Here is a 17,931-nt window from a genome sequence, read left to right as displayed (position 1 = left end):
TAAAGGTGAAACATATGAAATGAAAAATCGAAAGAAATTCTCACAACATTTACAGTCATGAACATAAATATCAACTTAAGGCGAATGTTTAGCTATTGAAGATTATGGTTCTTTCGTATGCCGATGCAAGACAATGTTGCACAAGCAAAGTAAACTACCAAAGCGATATTTATATTATACTTGGCATATGAGACTCAATAATGAGACAGAATAAGAATTTCATGCTGGTTAATGGTGAATACTGTCTCAATTTGCTGTCCATCCTTGTTAGGATGTTTACATTAGACTTACATATTTGCGAATTTGCAGTTTTCTCTTAACGTAGTCTTTACATAATGTCCAGCTCTTTCAGTTTTCATTCATAACGTATACCCCCCGTGGTGGGTTGAATGTGTCATTTTAATGATCAGTTAAGATAATCACGAAGTAACGATTAATTTATTTATGGCATTTACGTACTGTTGCCCTTCAATAAATGATTGGTATCAACCGTAAGCGTTTATATTTTCAATAAATGATAATAATTTTTAAAATTTATGATTATTTTAAAAGCTTTTGTTTTTATTATGCGTTTTTCTTTTATTGTCTTAAGCGAATGTCATCATAATCTCTTATATATGTTGGTTTTGAGTTTATACCCAAAGATATCTGATACTTTTTTTCCTGCTTATTGGTTGATTGTTGAATTTTTGACACTGGTATCAATTTCAGTTGTTGACTCGTGTTATGTTCCCAGTTGCTGACAATCTCATTTTATCTGCGTTTATTTTAAGGTTTTTTTTTTTAGTATATTTTAAATATTGCTTCTGAATATTCCATTGTGGTTTATACCTATCACCGTAGGAAAGTAATATGTGAGTTTCGTCACTCTATTGGCAATAGATAGAAAGGACTCATCACAGACATCGTAAAAGGAAATATTCTTCCTCTTGTTTTCATAAAGTGATCATATGTACCGCTCTAGCAAGTGATATAAACAATTTCGACCGGCTCTGTCCCGTTTTTAAATTGCAATGCGTTTTCCTTTTCCTTTCCCTTTATACTCTGCTCCCGGTATAAAGGGGCTCCCGGGTATTAGACACATTTATTCAAGCTAGCTCTGTGAAGAAAAATCCGAATCTAACCAGCAAAGACACCTACCATATCTGTTAGCAAAACTCTATTAAGGAGTTAACAGAGTTCTGTTAAATAATTAAAATGAAGATATGGTTAGATTTGAAAACCTCCTCTGTTCGTGTTAAACAATGTGTAATATTTTTGTGGAAATACTTTTCAAACAAACTAATCAAATTCAAATCTTCTTATGGGGACTATTTTTAACAATTTTTTGAAATATGGTATCTTACCGAGAAAGGGATCCATACCCATGAGAACACCCGAATTTGAGACACTCGTGCGGCTAAACTAGAAAATGTCACCTCTATACTATAGTATAGTACCAGTATAGTACTAGTATAGTATTAGTGTAGTACAGTATAATGCTAGCATAGTATAGTATAGTACTAGTATAGTATAGTATAGTACTAGTATAGTACGGCATATTATAGTTTGCATACTTTGCACGAAAAAACAAATTTTTTATTGGTGGATTGTTATACTTTTCATTAGTTGTGGTAGACGAGTATAAGAAGTTTGTGTGGACATTCAGGAAGACTTGAGATAAGTTCACCTTTTATTATCGATCGATCGTTTCAGAATCGTTTTCTGAATTGATTTAAACTAGTCCGTTTATGCGTCCGTCTTGTTTGCGTTTGTGTTCCCACTAACTAACTAGGACGCAATTCTGGAAATATATTGATGAAATTTGATATAGTAATGTATTTTGACCCAAAGACGATTGCTTTTGAAAATTTGGAAACCACTTCCCAAATAATTTCTTATTTTGCAAAAACGTAATACGAATAACTGTGATATAGTAAAGCATTCATTGTTTTGTTTTGTCATATATATTTTTTTAATTCCTTTGTATATGTATTTTTGTATCGTGTAGATTGTGAGATGCTTGTCTTCTGGGCATGCTCAGCTAAAAGTCACAAACAGAAAACTTGTGATCGCTAAAGAAATCCGAACCTCAAACTTAATATCGTACCTAAATTTATCAATGTTGAAATTAGTTTACTTTCGTCGTTTGATTTTTCGTGCATCTTATGGTTTTCCCTCATATTGCCATTTCTTGCTCTTGCTGCAATGTCTTTCCAACGATTATATTAAAAATTGTAATAAAATCGTTTTTAATATACACGATTTACATAAATTTAATAATTTTATCGCAATATTGAATTGAAATTGACATTCAGTGTCTTTATGAGCAAATGAACCACATAAGGTTTTTTTGAGAAAAAGCAAATCAGTTTGCGGCGAATTTGCGACACTTTACAGAATTTTTTTTAAGTATGCATAGCAAACTTCAAGTCGATATTAGCTATAGTTCTAAGTACGTATTTATTGGCCAATTCATATCTAGCATCAAATTCTATTTGTGTCATCAAGAATTAACATATATTTTTTCGATTGCATAATTATGAGAACTCCAACATGAAATTTCGTCTGCGAAGATTGCTGTAGGACGTCACAATCTCATATTAACATCCAGCAAAGATGATACATTTTTAAAGTTATATGTTTTATATACATCTTTTTTACACACGAGGACTCACTCAGCGGCGTTTTATAGGCAGGTAGACGCGAAAAGGGTAATTACCGCTTGCGGTAGTAAGCAGTTAAGGCGTTTATTATACCAAATTTCATACCACAGATGCTAAATTATTGACTATCGTATTTCGGAATTTTCATTGTTTTTACTACTCTATGCTCGGCACAATTTCGTTGCCATTGCTCTACCTAAAAAAGATCTGGATTGGATAGAGTATTACAATAATGTAAGGGCCTTTATTATATATATATATATGCGGGTTGAGAAATCAACTACGTTGCAATCGTGCGGTGCAAGTTGAAAGGCACAATGAATTTAAGCTTTTTAATATCATATTTTCCAGGCAGTTATTGTTCGATTTTAAAATTGACAGCTTAAAGATTTAAAATTAAGTATATAGCAAAGAAGTAAACGTGAAAAGATTGCCGTTCACTTGGCCCACATAGTAATCGTTGAGGATTTAAAGAAGTGATATTAAATAAATTTCAAAGCTACTTTTGTTTTATAAGCGTATGTGTGTACACATACATGTATGAAACGCGTTTTAAAGATTTCTTTTGAAGAAGCGGAGGAAATAAAAAAAATTTTTTTTTTTATTGTCTTTTATACATTCAAAGCAAAGTCCTTAATCGTATTCACTGGCATCGTTTGGCATTTCTTTGAAAATGTATTGTATTGCGATTTGTCCATGAGTGCTGAAATTCACACCATTTCAAAATGGAGCGAGTGACAGTTGTAGTTTATTGTTAAGACTGACGGCTTGAATATTAAAAGCACAATTTTTTTTTTATTTTTGTTTTTTTTTTTAATTTAACTTTTTGTTAAATTTCCAAAGAAATTCTTGACAGCGATTATAATTTTGATTATTTCAACACTTTTCTTCACACCTTTAAAATGCGGTAAAAATGAAACCAAAGGGAAAAGAAAAAGGCATAAAAATAAGAATGAAAAAGGCTGCCAAAAGACTCGTTCACTAAAAGGAACGCCTGCAGAGTGAGAAAAAGTAAAAACAAAAGAACCTAAGCTCATACTTTTTCTTTCTGTCTCTCCTTCTCTTATTCTCTTATTCGTTTTGTTTTTGCCATCATTTAACTGCCGTCGGGAAGAATTAAACAGTAAGAGATGTCAAGATATTTTTTAAAACAAAATGTAGTGGGCATCTCGTTGCCTTTCAGTGTTCCACTTATCCATAACACGATTTACAGCGCTGTTGCAGCGCCGGCGAAGAGAAATAACAGAAGGTTTTTAAGTGACGAGCGTAGAATAAGGTCTTGAAGCCGTGTATCCATTAAAAGGAATTCACTTATTAGGGCGTCATGACGTCCACGACAAGGCGCTAATATTGACCGAGACGGTGAAACGGGCATTGTGCACGTGAAATGTAGCCAACGAAATAAGCGGAAGAACCCAGAGAAGTATTTTTTCGTGGTATGTCGTATATGCGGAAACCTTAAGAAAGAATTCAAATTGCTTAAGTCACGATTATTGATCACTATTTCAATTTGAAAATTGAAAATATATTTGCGCAATTAATCATATTAATTACATTATAATTATCTTGGCGTTATATTTAAATTAAAAAACTTATGACACTTAAGCCTGAAGTATATTCTAAGGAATCAGCCATTAGAATGACTTGTCGAATAACTCATATGTAATGTAGAAAATTACACAAATATGTTAAATATATCTATATGCAAATATATTGCATTACGTAGAGAGGCAAATTATTCCTACGATATAAATTATTTTAATTCTGGGAAAACTTCTATTTATAGAAAATCTGTAGAAAATTTTCACTGAAATTTATTGAAGCATTTCGCGAACATATAATTTCGAAGTCTTCAGTGCGAGTTGATACCAAGGATGAAAGGAAAATAATTTACGCTTCCGCCCTAATCGTTGTTTTTCCTTTCATATACACACACTTGTATATAAGCCATATATAGAGAGGTTCGAAAACATAAAATTTCATTTACTTTTGCTTCGTAAACGTTTGATACAGTGTGACGTCATATCAAGAAGCCTTTAAGAGAATTTTTGTCCATACAAGCAATGAAAAGGCGACTAATTAGTAGCGCTATTATTGTTATTGATAATAGGAAAATCGACGGTCCTTGAGATGCCCATTGCATTTTATTTTGAAAGGTTTCTTGAACGCTCTGTTTATTTAATGCACTCTGCATGTTACGATTTGATGTTGTGATACCTTGGGTTGCCATCTTATTTTGTTTTTCTTTTTAATATACCATGAAGTAGTAATAATAATAACAACAACAACAACAACAACGACAACAACAACATGCAATAGTAACAACAATTTATACCCAGTGGCATTTAAGACACTTTTGTGTAATTTTGATAATCGCCTTTAACTTGCATGATGCCATTGCATGAGCAAGGAAGAGCAGACGAAAACAAAAGCGAACTTGGTGGCCATTACCCGCGCTATTAACTTAATCGGTTTAAGATTTAAAAAATTGTATTAAACAGGATGATGGATATACGTAATTCACGCAAATTGCTAATTTGTCATGTCGATTTTTTAACCTTATATGCGGAATGGATATAACTAAAATATAGGATTAAAAACTAGGACGTAATTGCTTCGGATTTCTTTCAGCACTCATTCAATGTAAGGTTCCCTCAACCCATGAAAATTGCTAAAGAAAATTTATGAAAATATATCAGTTAGCCAAACACGATTTTCTGCGGTAAACGAAAGGCGATTTAAAGTAAGTCGAAAAACGGTCGGGTTACGGTTTTCGTTATCGAGCTAATTCGAAAGTAGTTTGCAAATTCTGGGTTGACGGTTCTCATTATCGAGCAACTTCTAACGAGTACTGGATTGATGGTATCGGAAGGTCTAAGATTTTGTCCGATATAGAATGTAAAATTTTATATAATATTTCTATCGTCAACTTAAAACACGATCGTATCGTTTTTGTGTTTCGTCGCGTCAGTTAGCTCGCAAGAGGATCTCAGCTCTACACGTTTTGTTGCTTCTGTATTCCCTTATTTCTTCAAGCACCAAGAAATAAGAAAGTAATTACATGAACTACTACAAACGATATAAAGCATGAGATATCGTTATGCAAATCTCAACAAAATCGAATAATTCCTCGGTATAAACGTTTAATATACAAAGTCGGTTTACCTTGTGAGCACCATTTCGATCCCACATAGAGATTACATTTCGCTTAACTTATCCCAAGCGTTTTATGATCAGTCTATGTCTATTTGTTGGAAGAACGAGCTAGATGGATTAAATAGTGTGCCCACGGATCAAGCTTCAAGCTAAGTTTCGAACTGATTGGCAAGTTCGAAGGAAATAGTCGAAACCTTCCTTCTTCTGGTTTTCTCTGCCAAAGTAAACGAATCGCATTACTAGGTTGAGTCGTGACGACTGAAAAGCCGTAAGTTAAAATAAGGCAAATGTGAAATTATTCAACCGCTCGTAAATGACCGTAACGTCAAATTTTAAATAGAGAAATAAATTTTCTTAGTCACGAATTATCAAAGCACTTTTGTAGTGATGAGGATAATTAAAATATTTTTGGTTGAATAAAGTACGTTGTTTAGGGAAGAATAATCCCTATGTAATGATGTGCGAAATGATTTCATCTATAGTTTGCGCCAAAAACATACCCATAGTAACTTTGATTTGATTTGCATGTAATTTGAGCGACTGCAGAATAACTCGAATAGGGAGAGATGATTAGCGTGTTGGCGCCTGCTTTTTTGGCATTAGTAATGAAAAAAAAAAAAAAAATCTAGGAAATACCTCAGTCCCCAGAAACTCAGTGCCGCCAACCGTCTTTAAAGCTTCCACTACTAGTCTCCAATTGTAACGAGTTTCTACGTAACTGATACTTGTGCTCCGTACTAGATCTGAATTCACGCCAACACCGACGGAAACTGGAAAGCAGGCGAAATGAATCAACTTGCTAACTTTTTCCGTATATTGACATTCTGGAGAGCCAAGGAATAGCATTTTCCCCATGCAATTGTTTAATGAACGCGAATGAGGCGAACGAATGCTATCGTGCTGTCACATAAATCACAAGAAAAATGAGATCAAAGTTTTGCTATGACTTTCAAAGTTGACTCTCGAAATATTGCAATATTGTTACTTTGAACCGTAAGATAAGTTTTTCAAGAAAACATCCCCATCCGCGAAGCAATGCAAATGTCTAAGCAATGATTTCATTGTCGGTTGGGAAAGCCTACGCTCAGCTGATATCAAAGACCGCTTAATTTCAGTGGGAAAATATAGAAGCGACAGTTTCTCTGACAAAGGATTTGAGAATTCGCCTCGAATTCCGCTATTTATAATTTTTTACTTAATTGCACACTGAAGTTGACCTCTGTTATGACGTAATAAATTCAAATAAAATAACAGTTAAAATAAAGCGGACCAAAAGAAAGATAAGATTTTTACAGAAGAGAACAGTAACAACAACGTAATGAATGACTTTGAATTGCGAATGTAAACGATGCATGGCACGACGACAACCGATAGCATTTTAATTAAAAGTAAACACTCATACACTCTTATAAAGAAAGACACACTTTTAACACTAAGCTGTGAAGGGAGAGTTTTTAATTAAGAATGTCGGTCGGTTCGATGATCGAGTGTTTACGATCGTGTAGTTTATATACATATAATATAAATGTATATATGTATATGAATATACTTTTGTGTGTGAAATGCATATAAACATATATGCATATGTATATGTATATGTATACATTTCTGTCGCAGCAAGTAGTATTAGGTACGTAGGACGTTGCCTGTTAAAGTCGCACTTTACTTAAATGCGCTTAAAATCAACAGCAACGGTCAAGGTAGTTATGCAGTCAGGCGAATATAATAAAAGGACAGACATTAGGCAGACAGGTTGAGTTTTCAAATGATTGCAAAAGTGTGCAGAGAGAGGAAAAACATTAAAAAAAAAAAGGCTTAAAGCAATCCCAAGGCACACTGATTTCTTGTTGGTTTGGTTATTGGTCTCTTCACAAAAGAAGGCAAACTGTGGGCAAATTTGAAAGAGGAGCAAAACGATTGCAATGGAATACTTATAGCCGTGTGCAGAGGCGTCAAAGTGGCGACACACGTCGTCTACGTCTGAATCTTAAGCAGCGTTTGCTTAGAATTTTTTCGCGTGCATTTATTAATGTCCATAGCCATAGTCCATAAATACAAATACATATATATATAATTCATATATATATATATATATATATATATATATATATACGTATGTATGCATAAATATGTTTGTTCGAAGTATTGGTTATTGCGACTTATTGTTTTTGTTATTTGAATTCTTCATTTATACCACAATGAAAAATTTCCCTTTAATTCGTAACACATAAAAACAATACTTACAATACAACAACACAACTACTACTGCTATAAGCTATGTACGAGTTGATGACAACAGCAACATAGTATGAAAAAGTAGCACAGTGCCCAGGATATAAACAGTACTCAGGTTACCAGAAAATTTGTTGGGTTTCTTTTTTATATGTAAGAGGTTTTTTTCTTCTTTTTTTTTTTGTTTTTTTTGTTTTTATGTTTTCTTTTTTGTGTTTTATAGAATGGTGTCAGTTACTCAGGTGGCGCTTAGAGTGAAGACAACGTGTATACAACTTTTTAGTGTATTTTGTTATTACTGCTGCTTTTTTTTTCTCTCTCTTACGATTTTTTGTTTTCAACAATGTGGCAAAAAACATGCGATTAAACATTTAAGACAAGTAGACAGCTTTTGCAGATATGCCATGATATCATGATCTTCAAAGTCAAGCTCTAACTAACGTGTCACCATTCAAAGATTTTTTTATATTCCTTGCGATTTTTGTATGACTGTTCTTCTCTAAGCTATATATACATATATATAGATGGAGTGCATAGTTGTGTGCGTACATTTATGAAAGTAATTACACTTACATACATTTTAAATAATTTATGGCATACTTGGATCTGTCGTCGCATGAACGCTGCTGCTCGAATCACAACTTAAATGGATTTATGTCAAAATAGGTATTAATTTAATTAGTTTAATGTCGGCAAAACAATTTTAAATGACTAATAAATGAGCTTTTTCTCAGCCTATTTTTATAAATTTCTGTTATTTAATGCATTTTAGTAGTAAAGCGTTTAAAATTTTCTTTTTATTATTATTGTTATAAATGTTTCCAGTGAATAAATGCAGTTTTTCTGGTTTCTTTTTCTTACAGGTATGTACGGCTTATACGTATCTGTGCGCTTTAATGTTTGCTTTTCTGATGCACCATAAGAGGATATAAGTATGCATTTACGAATTATTCCTTTTAAGTAAACAACATTTGATATCAAATAATCGCCTTGGGATCATTGCTTTGTAATGCTGCGTTTTATCGCAATTTAATTTGTTCTTTATAAAAAGGCTTATCTACCTAAAGCGCTGCCTACAAACTTTGTATATTTTAATAACGCAACTAGTACTTAGTTGCAAGTTCTATGCAATTCAAGCCAAGAACAATAATTAAAATAACAAGAAAAGGAAGGGCGTACGGCAGGTATATACCCTACGCCTACCTTGTATGACAAAGGTATACTAAGTTTTTGCGAATGTATGCAACACTATGTATGCATGTACTTGAGATGGACTCATCTTTAATTATACTGATCGGTTAAGAATCGCTTTCTGGTTCGATCTGAGCTTGTCTGTCCATCTGACCATCTTGTTTCCATATGATAATTAATTAAAACCGTAAAAAACAGCACAATAAAGTCTGAACACTAGGCCGGTCAACATTGCTTTCAAATTTAATAAAAATGAATGTACAAAATTGGTACAAGCAAACAGCAGCCATTGATTGGCCTATTAAAATAACTACGATTAGAATTATGGTAACTCTTAATTATTACGAACTTGTTACAAGCAAACCGGACTGTTATGCGATTCTCACCGGGACGGGAATAATAAATTTACTCACATTCAAGTTCGGCCGCAAAAAGTTCGTAGTATACGACACAATGTAGAGTAGGCGCATGCCCTACAATGCCTTACTTGCCATAATGGACGCTTGTTAACGAAGGCATCAATTTGCAACTGAGCCTCATCTCTAAAAGTAAGTCTTGATAAAAATAAGCTTTCGAATCTTTCCAATGACGATTTTGTGAAATGGCAAACAGTACGCCTTCTTCATAGACATGTGAAGATGAAGTCATAGTTGATAGAAATTTTAAATTTTCGGAACCAAGCCTGTTAAATACACGTAGTTCGTCAGCACATTTTCGCTTGCCAACTCTTTGTTTTTCTTTTATGCAAACTGAATGAATAGATCGTCGGCCATTGGATAATTTTGCGAATCGATACTATGACACTGAGTTTTTTAAAGTGTATTTTCTATTGAATGACATTAAAATACATCAGTGCCGATTAAGTCTACATATGCGCGAGCATACAAAAAACTGTATTGCTTATATAATTTGCAAAGCAAATTGATTAGTGAAATGAAAAACGGTAACAGACGTCATGATTCTCGTAAGTTCTTCGCCTGCCAAGTATTTAGATATTGAATGACAATTGCGTAAGCAGTGCTGGAAAAAAGCAAAAAAACTTTGAACTAAACAACTGAATAGCAAATAGAAATAGGGAAAAATCGATGATCAAATTGCTCCTTGACGAGGCAAAGAAGAAAAAGTGTTGATGGTTTCATTCGTGCAGAAGGCGATGATTTATTGGACATTTCGAACTAACTGTCGATGGGCATTTACGTTTTCACGAACCTTCCCCATGCTTGATATATACCTTACGAATGGCAGCTTCCGGGTCAGCCGATGCCGGAAGCCGAACATGTCAAAACAATATTCAGCACAAACCTAATCAATGTAATTTGAATTTGCCCGCAAGAGTAGTCGAGTAGGTAAGCATCGCAACTATCAACTCTTTTTGCGGGTCCAAATCTCAATACCGTAGAATTTAGTTTGATTGGAGTTATCTATAGCGAGTGCTTAGACGGTGAAGGCATAATACTCACGTTTTGGGAGCCCACTAGGCTGTGACCGATTCCCTGTCTCCTCTTCGTTCTTCACTTCTTTCCGACCGTCAACCTGCACCACCACGAGAAGGAGACGTTTCCTGAATGATTGGTCACTTATCAAAAGAAGAAGAAAACAAAATCAAAGCTGGTTTTGCTTTTTTTGTTGCAGCCAATAAAAGTTTTCAACGATATCAATTATTGGAAACACTTGGTATAACAGCTTCTGGACGTAGTTGATATATTTTGCACGATCGTGATAAGCTGCCTGCTAAAGAAAAATTTTCTCTCGACATCGACGTCGGCGTCGGGGATTACAGACAAGGTGAATAAACATGTCATTCCAATTTTATCACACTTGTCTCGTTGTTTATTAATTACGATTTCCTATCTATAACCATAAATAGTTGGCTGCTGTTGTACGACATTGACAAATGGTTTTCTACTGCCGACTATACATTCATTTCTTCTGCTTCGCATCACTGCATCATGTACTAAAAGTGGACAGTTTAACCTTGTCAAGCGAAAAATCTTGAACTTTCATTGAATTGACTTTGCTTCACATTTAACGTAAACTAAGAAGAAATGAATTCGTGATAAAAAAAAACCTCTTTAAATACTTTCGAATTTTGAAATCTTATGCTAATGACTTGTTATATTAAAATTATTTCTTTTTTAAATTCTTGATTCAATACTTCTCAAAAACAAAAAAAAAAAAACAAAAAAAAGATTGATATAAATATTTGAAGTTTCTTTCGAAAAGGTTATTACGATCAACAGGAAATAAAGGTGAGGTAAGGTAAATGTAAAAGTAGACTAAGCTTTCTTCGATTAACTTGATAGAGTGCATTATATTTCGCCAGTCCAAATTGTAAACAAGGGACCTTATTTGGGCGTTATACGACGATTTTTGGAAATTATTCGCCAAAATTACGGGCCGAAAGCCCATGATTCTTGCATTGCCGTCTCTACTCATTTTGAATTTGTACTTCAAGACTTTCTCATCAGACATTCAATGCACATTGTTCCCCAAACAAAGTACTTGCTTAACTTCACTTCGTCTGACTTTCATCTATTTTCCAAACTTAAGAGAAAACTTTGCTGCGTTATTTTTGGTAGATTGCATAGATCAAGCGATAGATCAAGCCGGATCGAAAATTGCAATTTTTTCAACAAAAGCAAATAAAAACGTTTGAACCAACTGTTGAAATTTCGGTATGACTTAAGACACCTGACGTTAATTAAGATGCTGTCAAGATAGAAGAAGTAAGAAAATTATATTCATTCGCGTCCGAATCGTTTACACCCGTCGCCGTTATCTGTCGTATAAACTCGCGATGTGCGCGGTATTTAATTTAGTACTTACACACTTATCTTCTCATATTCCAATGCCCAACTCCTTTTATTTGACATACTTATTGACGGGATAACGGAGAAGAAACTCTACTACGTCACGACGTCCGTGGTATTTAATTTAGAATTAACACACTTAGCTTGTCATATTTCCAACTTCTTTTATTTCGTACCCATTTAATTATACCGCTAACAAAAAAACCAATCCACGACCTTGTAGCGTCCGACATATATTATTTGGAATTAAGTTATTTTTAGACGAATATCTTCATATGAGGAATGCACAGAATAATTTTGATCAACATTACGTCTTATTTATCTTATGCGTAATAAGCAGAAAACATCAAAAAATGTAAAAAATATCACTTATAATTCTCTGTAGGCGTGGTCATTTTTGCAGAGCCATCCACAGACAATACATGTAAATTTTTATCGTTGCATCTGTTGTACTTTATAAGGGAGGAGAAAAAACGTAATTGTTTTTATTTTTAACAACAGAGATGGTCTCAGATTATGTTGTACTATGGTCGTGCCCTTTGAACGGTGTGTCCATTTTCAATACCAACGTGTGTGCAAGAACTTCCAATTTTTCCGCCGAATGTGAAGCAAACCAGGAGAAGGTTTACAGCAAACTCTGCACAGACGGAGAGACGCACATGCCTGAATCCGTTTAGAATTTTTGTAGGTGTTGCAAACGTTTTGACAAAATGAATATACCCTCATCCTTCAGTGATGAGTAGAAAAAAATCTATTAGCCCACGAGTTTTAAGTGGATCAGCTTAAGTTCTTGTTTGATCGCAATATTATGGATTCAGTGTCGTATGTGTATTAACTCATGTTCTCTAATGCTGCGTTGCTTATTGTCTATGAAGCATTACGATAAGTAAAAAATCCAAAAATTGTAGAGTTAGTCTTCATTATTATTATTTAGACATACACTAACCGACTTTTTGGGTTTCAAAGCAATGCAAAAATCTTAGCTTCGTGTGTAGTGTCTCGAAAGCAACTGTAATTTTTCAACTAATGGTCGGATTGTCGTGGAAGTTGGTATCAACATTTCATTTGAAGTTTGGAACTATGGGCTTGTCAACAGTCATCCTACGACTGCTTGATTATACTGCGCTTAGAAGAGAAAAAAGTTTATCTTAGAATATGTAAAGGAAACCAGATGTAGTTAATATTCATCTTATCTACGATTTTGTAGCATAATATTTTAATTAATCTTACCGGGATTTTTAAATATAAAAAATTTCAAAGAAAAGACCCAACCTGCAATATATATATATATATATATATATATATATGCATAATAAAAACCAATCAACCAATTGGTTGCGCATGCGCGTAAACTCTTAAATGCGTATATAAAAGGCAATGATAACGCAAAACAGCTTGAAATCATGCTAGTATTTGTAAGAAAGAATTTTTTAAATCTGATTTTCTGTTTTCCGCTTCAAAACCATGAACGGATTATTTCCAATCCCTCTCAAAAGAATAAAACAACTTGAGCTCGTCTAATGAAAGAGAGAAAAGGAAAAATATGCGAAGACGTAAAGATGAATTTTACCGATTTGACACGCAATCACGTAGAACCAATCGTTTTTAGTATGATGGTTAGTCTCTACCTTCCTTTGCGGGTTTCATTTAAAAAATCTCATCTTTAACAAAAATATACAAAACAAGTCTTGAGAAAGATTTTTGGGAAATAATTCTTTATTATTTGCTATTAGATAAATTTGGAAAAACTTCTCTATGATTAATTGTCTTGCGAGTGTATTATTTGCTCACTGATTCTTTAACGAGATAGAAAAACAAAAAAAAAGCTTTGCTTTGTTATGCTTGTTCTTCGTTTAATCTTTTGTGGTAAATCTTAAAAACAAAAAAAAAACAAAAAAATGTAAAAAGATATGACTGAGCTTATGCGGATATATGCGTACATCGTGGAGGCCGTTTTCTACATCCACTTGTCCAAAGTATGCATTTCATAAATAAAATTTATGGTGATGCGATAATTTATTTATTTGCGGTGGCTTTGTATTGATTTTGAGGTTTCAAACTTTAAAATAAATAACCATAGTTGGAGCTAGTCTTGATTATATATATATATATGTGAATAAAATATATATATATATATATTTTTTTTTTTTTTTTTGATATCATCTCTTGCTATAAATACTTGCCAATATTTCCAAGAACATATATAAGCAACTACGTAACGAAATCAAAATATTTTAACACTAACTAGTGCTGAATTTAACACAAACGCATTTCATTCATTTCGTTGCTATTCTAGCCCTTTTTTCTCTTATATTTCTTCTTTTTTTTTTTTTTTTTTTGTTTCTGTACCGTAAAATATTTCGTGGCAGCGAAATGACTGACCGTTTTCAGTTTTCTCTTAACGCGTACCTATACAGGTTGGTAAAACCAAACCCAAACGAGATGTACAATTCTATATCATTCGTTCCTGTTTATGTTCGACTAACAATTCCTGGCATTTCTTCTTTAGTGTTTGTGTATTTATTCATTTATTTATTTTTTTTTTTTTTCGCTTTTGTTTATTGCTCTTATTTCTGGTTTTCTTTTGTTGTTATGTTTTTTTTTTGTTTTTCTTTTGTACTGTTAAGCAGCTTACGTTTGTTTGTGCTCCACGTTATATTTTCTCAACATTGGCGACCCAATGTCGCGACTTTGGCATCATTTAAAGTTTGCCTTCATTATGTTTTTTCCCCCGAAGAGGAATAATATTTTAAAGCCTTACTTTGCAGTTTGGACAAGTTTTCATATTTTTGTTTTGCCTTTCCCTCACCTCTGTGCAAAAATCTTGTTTCATTTTGCATAGCTGTTCATAATCCGTTTTCGAATGTTTCTTTGACACCTTCAAAGGAGAAAAAAGGTCATTTGTTGTTTCGAAATCATTGTTAGGTTTTTTTTTCCTTCTTCGTTTCTTTCCAATTAAAACCTTGAATACATATTTAGGTAATACTTCAAGTGATAAATTCTAAGTAAATATCAATAATATTGCTTGACTATCGATTACTTCTTATCTAGGTCTCGTAAGTGCTAGTAAATATTTATAGTTTTTCAAATAATGAAATGAGGATAAGATTGTCGCTCTCACTTTCAAACAATATATAAACTTTGTTGTTCAATAAGTAACAAGTAAGTAACAAGTAGGCCGAAAAAAAAAGTGCTATTCATATGTTGACTTTGTTTATTCGCAAATGAACATTCTCTCAAAAATTTTGCGATCAGATTCCAGTTTACCTATGTGAAAACAAAATCTAATAGTATTGTCTCGTAAAGTGGTGAGCAATCCGCACTGCGAACAAAGAGGATCTATTGTACTAGCTTGTGTCCTGAGTCCTTCAGCTTTGGGTTTCTTATGGATTGCGCCAGCTTTTTAGGTTCGCTGGTATTTGATCCTGCAAGTGGCCGTACATTTGCACATGGTATGATGGGCCGTTTCTCTTTTCCCCTCGTAGAATCTGCATAAATCGATATGTGAGATATCAATATAGTTTAGATAGCATCTGAGCGATTTACGATCCGTGTAGAAGCCAGTTACAAGACCTATGTCAATCCTTCGTAAGTCTAATAGTTTCTAGGCTATGGCGGAAGATTTGATGAGTCTTTAATGTTGCCATTGTCTTACACTTTGCTTCTAATGACTTGCTGATTTTTTCTGTACGCATTGTGATACCAGCCTCTTGATGTGGTTCCTTCGTACGTCACAAAAAAGTTTCCGCGCCTGTCAAAACCCTTCGGGCTCCCCTGTTGGCTAGGCAGTCCGACCTTTCATTGCCGTTGAGGCCTGAATGTTCGTGTACCCAAGATATATGCACGTCATTGTGTTTCCATAGGCAATACAAGCAGGAGGCAATACAACACGCGCTTAGAAGTTATTGTTTGCTCTTTCAGGGCCTTTAGACCAGCCTGGCGGTCGGAGTGAACGCAGGTTAACTCTCTACAGTGTTGCCATCTTCAACATTCTGATGCGCATGCAAAGATTGCGTAAGCTTCTGCTTGAAATATTGAGGGAGTATGTCCCAGTGGTAGCGCCTTTCAAAACCTCCAGCCGCATATTCCAACCCCATATAATATATGTGCTTATAATATATAAGCATGTAGATATTAATTTCTAAAGATGTACGTAGACAGCAATGTTGGTTCCTTTAAGTTCCAAACAAGAGAATACGTTTTTATATATATGTACAGAATATATATATTAAACAATATGTGCTGTTATACATGTGTATATTAGTGGAAGTAAAAGTTTGTGAACTATGTGATTTTGTTAGAGAGCCATTTATGCAAATTACATTTGAATTCCTTTCTGCTGATTTTTTGCTCTTTATAAAAATACGAAACAATTTGGTGTCGTCAGTTCTTTCTACTATGAGCTGCTTGCACGGAGTCCCTGAAAATACTAAAACAGCTTCGGGATAATGCGGATACAGAGATTTTACGTTTTTAAAACTGCTTTAAAACTGCTGTCGTCTGTTTACATGTCGTGCATTACTGAAAAGGGGCAACTTAGGCCTATTTTTTCTTTATTTTATACGACAGATAGCTTCGGGCTTTTAGGTATAATATAGTGGCGGGTAGAAAGAAGCGGGCAATAAGAAAGGGATAGTAAGTGATCTCAGATTAGTGGACACGTGTCTAATCGATAAGTGCTAAGGTAGAATTAGCACTCAGCTACCATTGAGCTCTCGCCAAGCGTGGTCAAACCCCAATACGATTTGAATGCGCGAACAAGGGACTTTATAGTCGCGATATTTATCTACTCGGCCATGTGGTGGCCCAAGCGTGTACGAATAGACAATAAGTATTGGCGGTCCGGACAGAGCGTGTTTTATGCTTTTGTGGGTCGAGCACAGGCTACATCGATGACCATATGATCACGCCTCGTAATTGCTTGGCGGCGTGGTGGCCAGGCTCCATTTTCTTCAGTTTGCAATTTCTCCTAATTAAAAGTAAAGGAAAGAATTAAATTTCTTGCAAAAAATTCTAAAGAAGACCAAAACACGTTCTGGTGACTTGGTAACACGTTGACATAATTGTATTGAATCAAACTGAGTTCATTTTGCAAAAGGTTGTAAAAATCCTTGATTTTGTGGATACACACTCCATGATGCCTTTTTGACTATGAGCTTGTGAGGCACATCGTGTTGTGATGCATTATTAAAAAAGTGGTCCGATTAGGAATAATTCTAATCCTAACGGATAATCGTTGTGGTGTAGCAAACGCTTGTTCGGAAATGACGACGATAAGCGTTTAGGATAAAAATACTTTCATTAATCCGAAATTCTTTATCTGAAGTCCATGTACCATGCCCCTTCTTTCTATTCCTCCATTATAAGTATAAAGGCATTGTAATTCGCCATATAAGTATGAGGATGACACCAAATTTTGTAAAAAACCTTAAACTTGAAACTTTATTGCACAACAATAGGTTAGACATACCTTCCTACCTTGGACTAAATCAATTTAAAGAGAAAGAAAAAGGAAGAGATGTCCTGACGTTTCCCCCGAATAGACTGCTTTGAAGTTGCGTAACTGTAGTAGTCCTAGCGCTATTCATTAATCTCGTAATACTTTTGAAAGATAGCAATCCAGAGATGATTTAACAAATATTTTTAGTTTTTTAACTCACTGCTTACTTCTTCCACTCGATTAACTTCGTTCTCTACTCTCTTTTATGAAATTTGATTCTTAACCTATATCAACTTGCATGATCGGAAGAGAAAACGATTGCACCTGATTAAAGATGGCTGCCACTTACCGAGGAAGTTGCAGTAAACACGAATCTATGCCGGTCTACGAAAAAGGAAAACAAGAATCTTCCGTTGATGGCTTTCCAAAAGTATTGGAAAGTTTTTCATCAACAATA

Source organism: Glossina fuscipes, unplaced genomic scaffold (assembly GCF_014805625.2).
Source record: "Glossina fuscipes isolate IAEA_lab_2018 unplaced genomic scaffold, Yale_Gfus_2 2, whole genome shotgun sequence".
Classification (NCBI taxonomy): Eukaryota; Metazoa; Arthropoda; class Insecta; order Diptera; family Glossinidae; genus Glossina; species Glossina fuscipes.
This window is presented reverse-complemented; position numbering follows the sequence as displayed.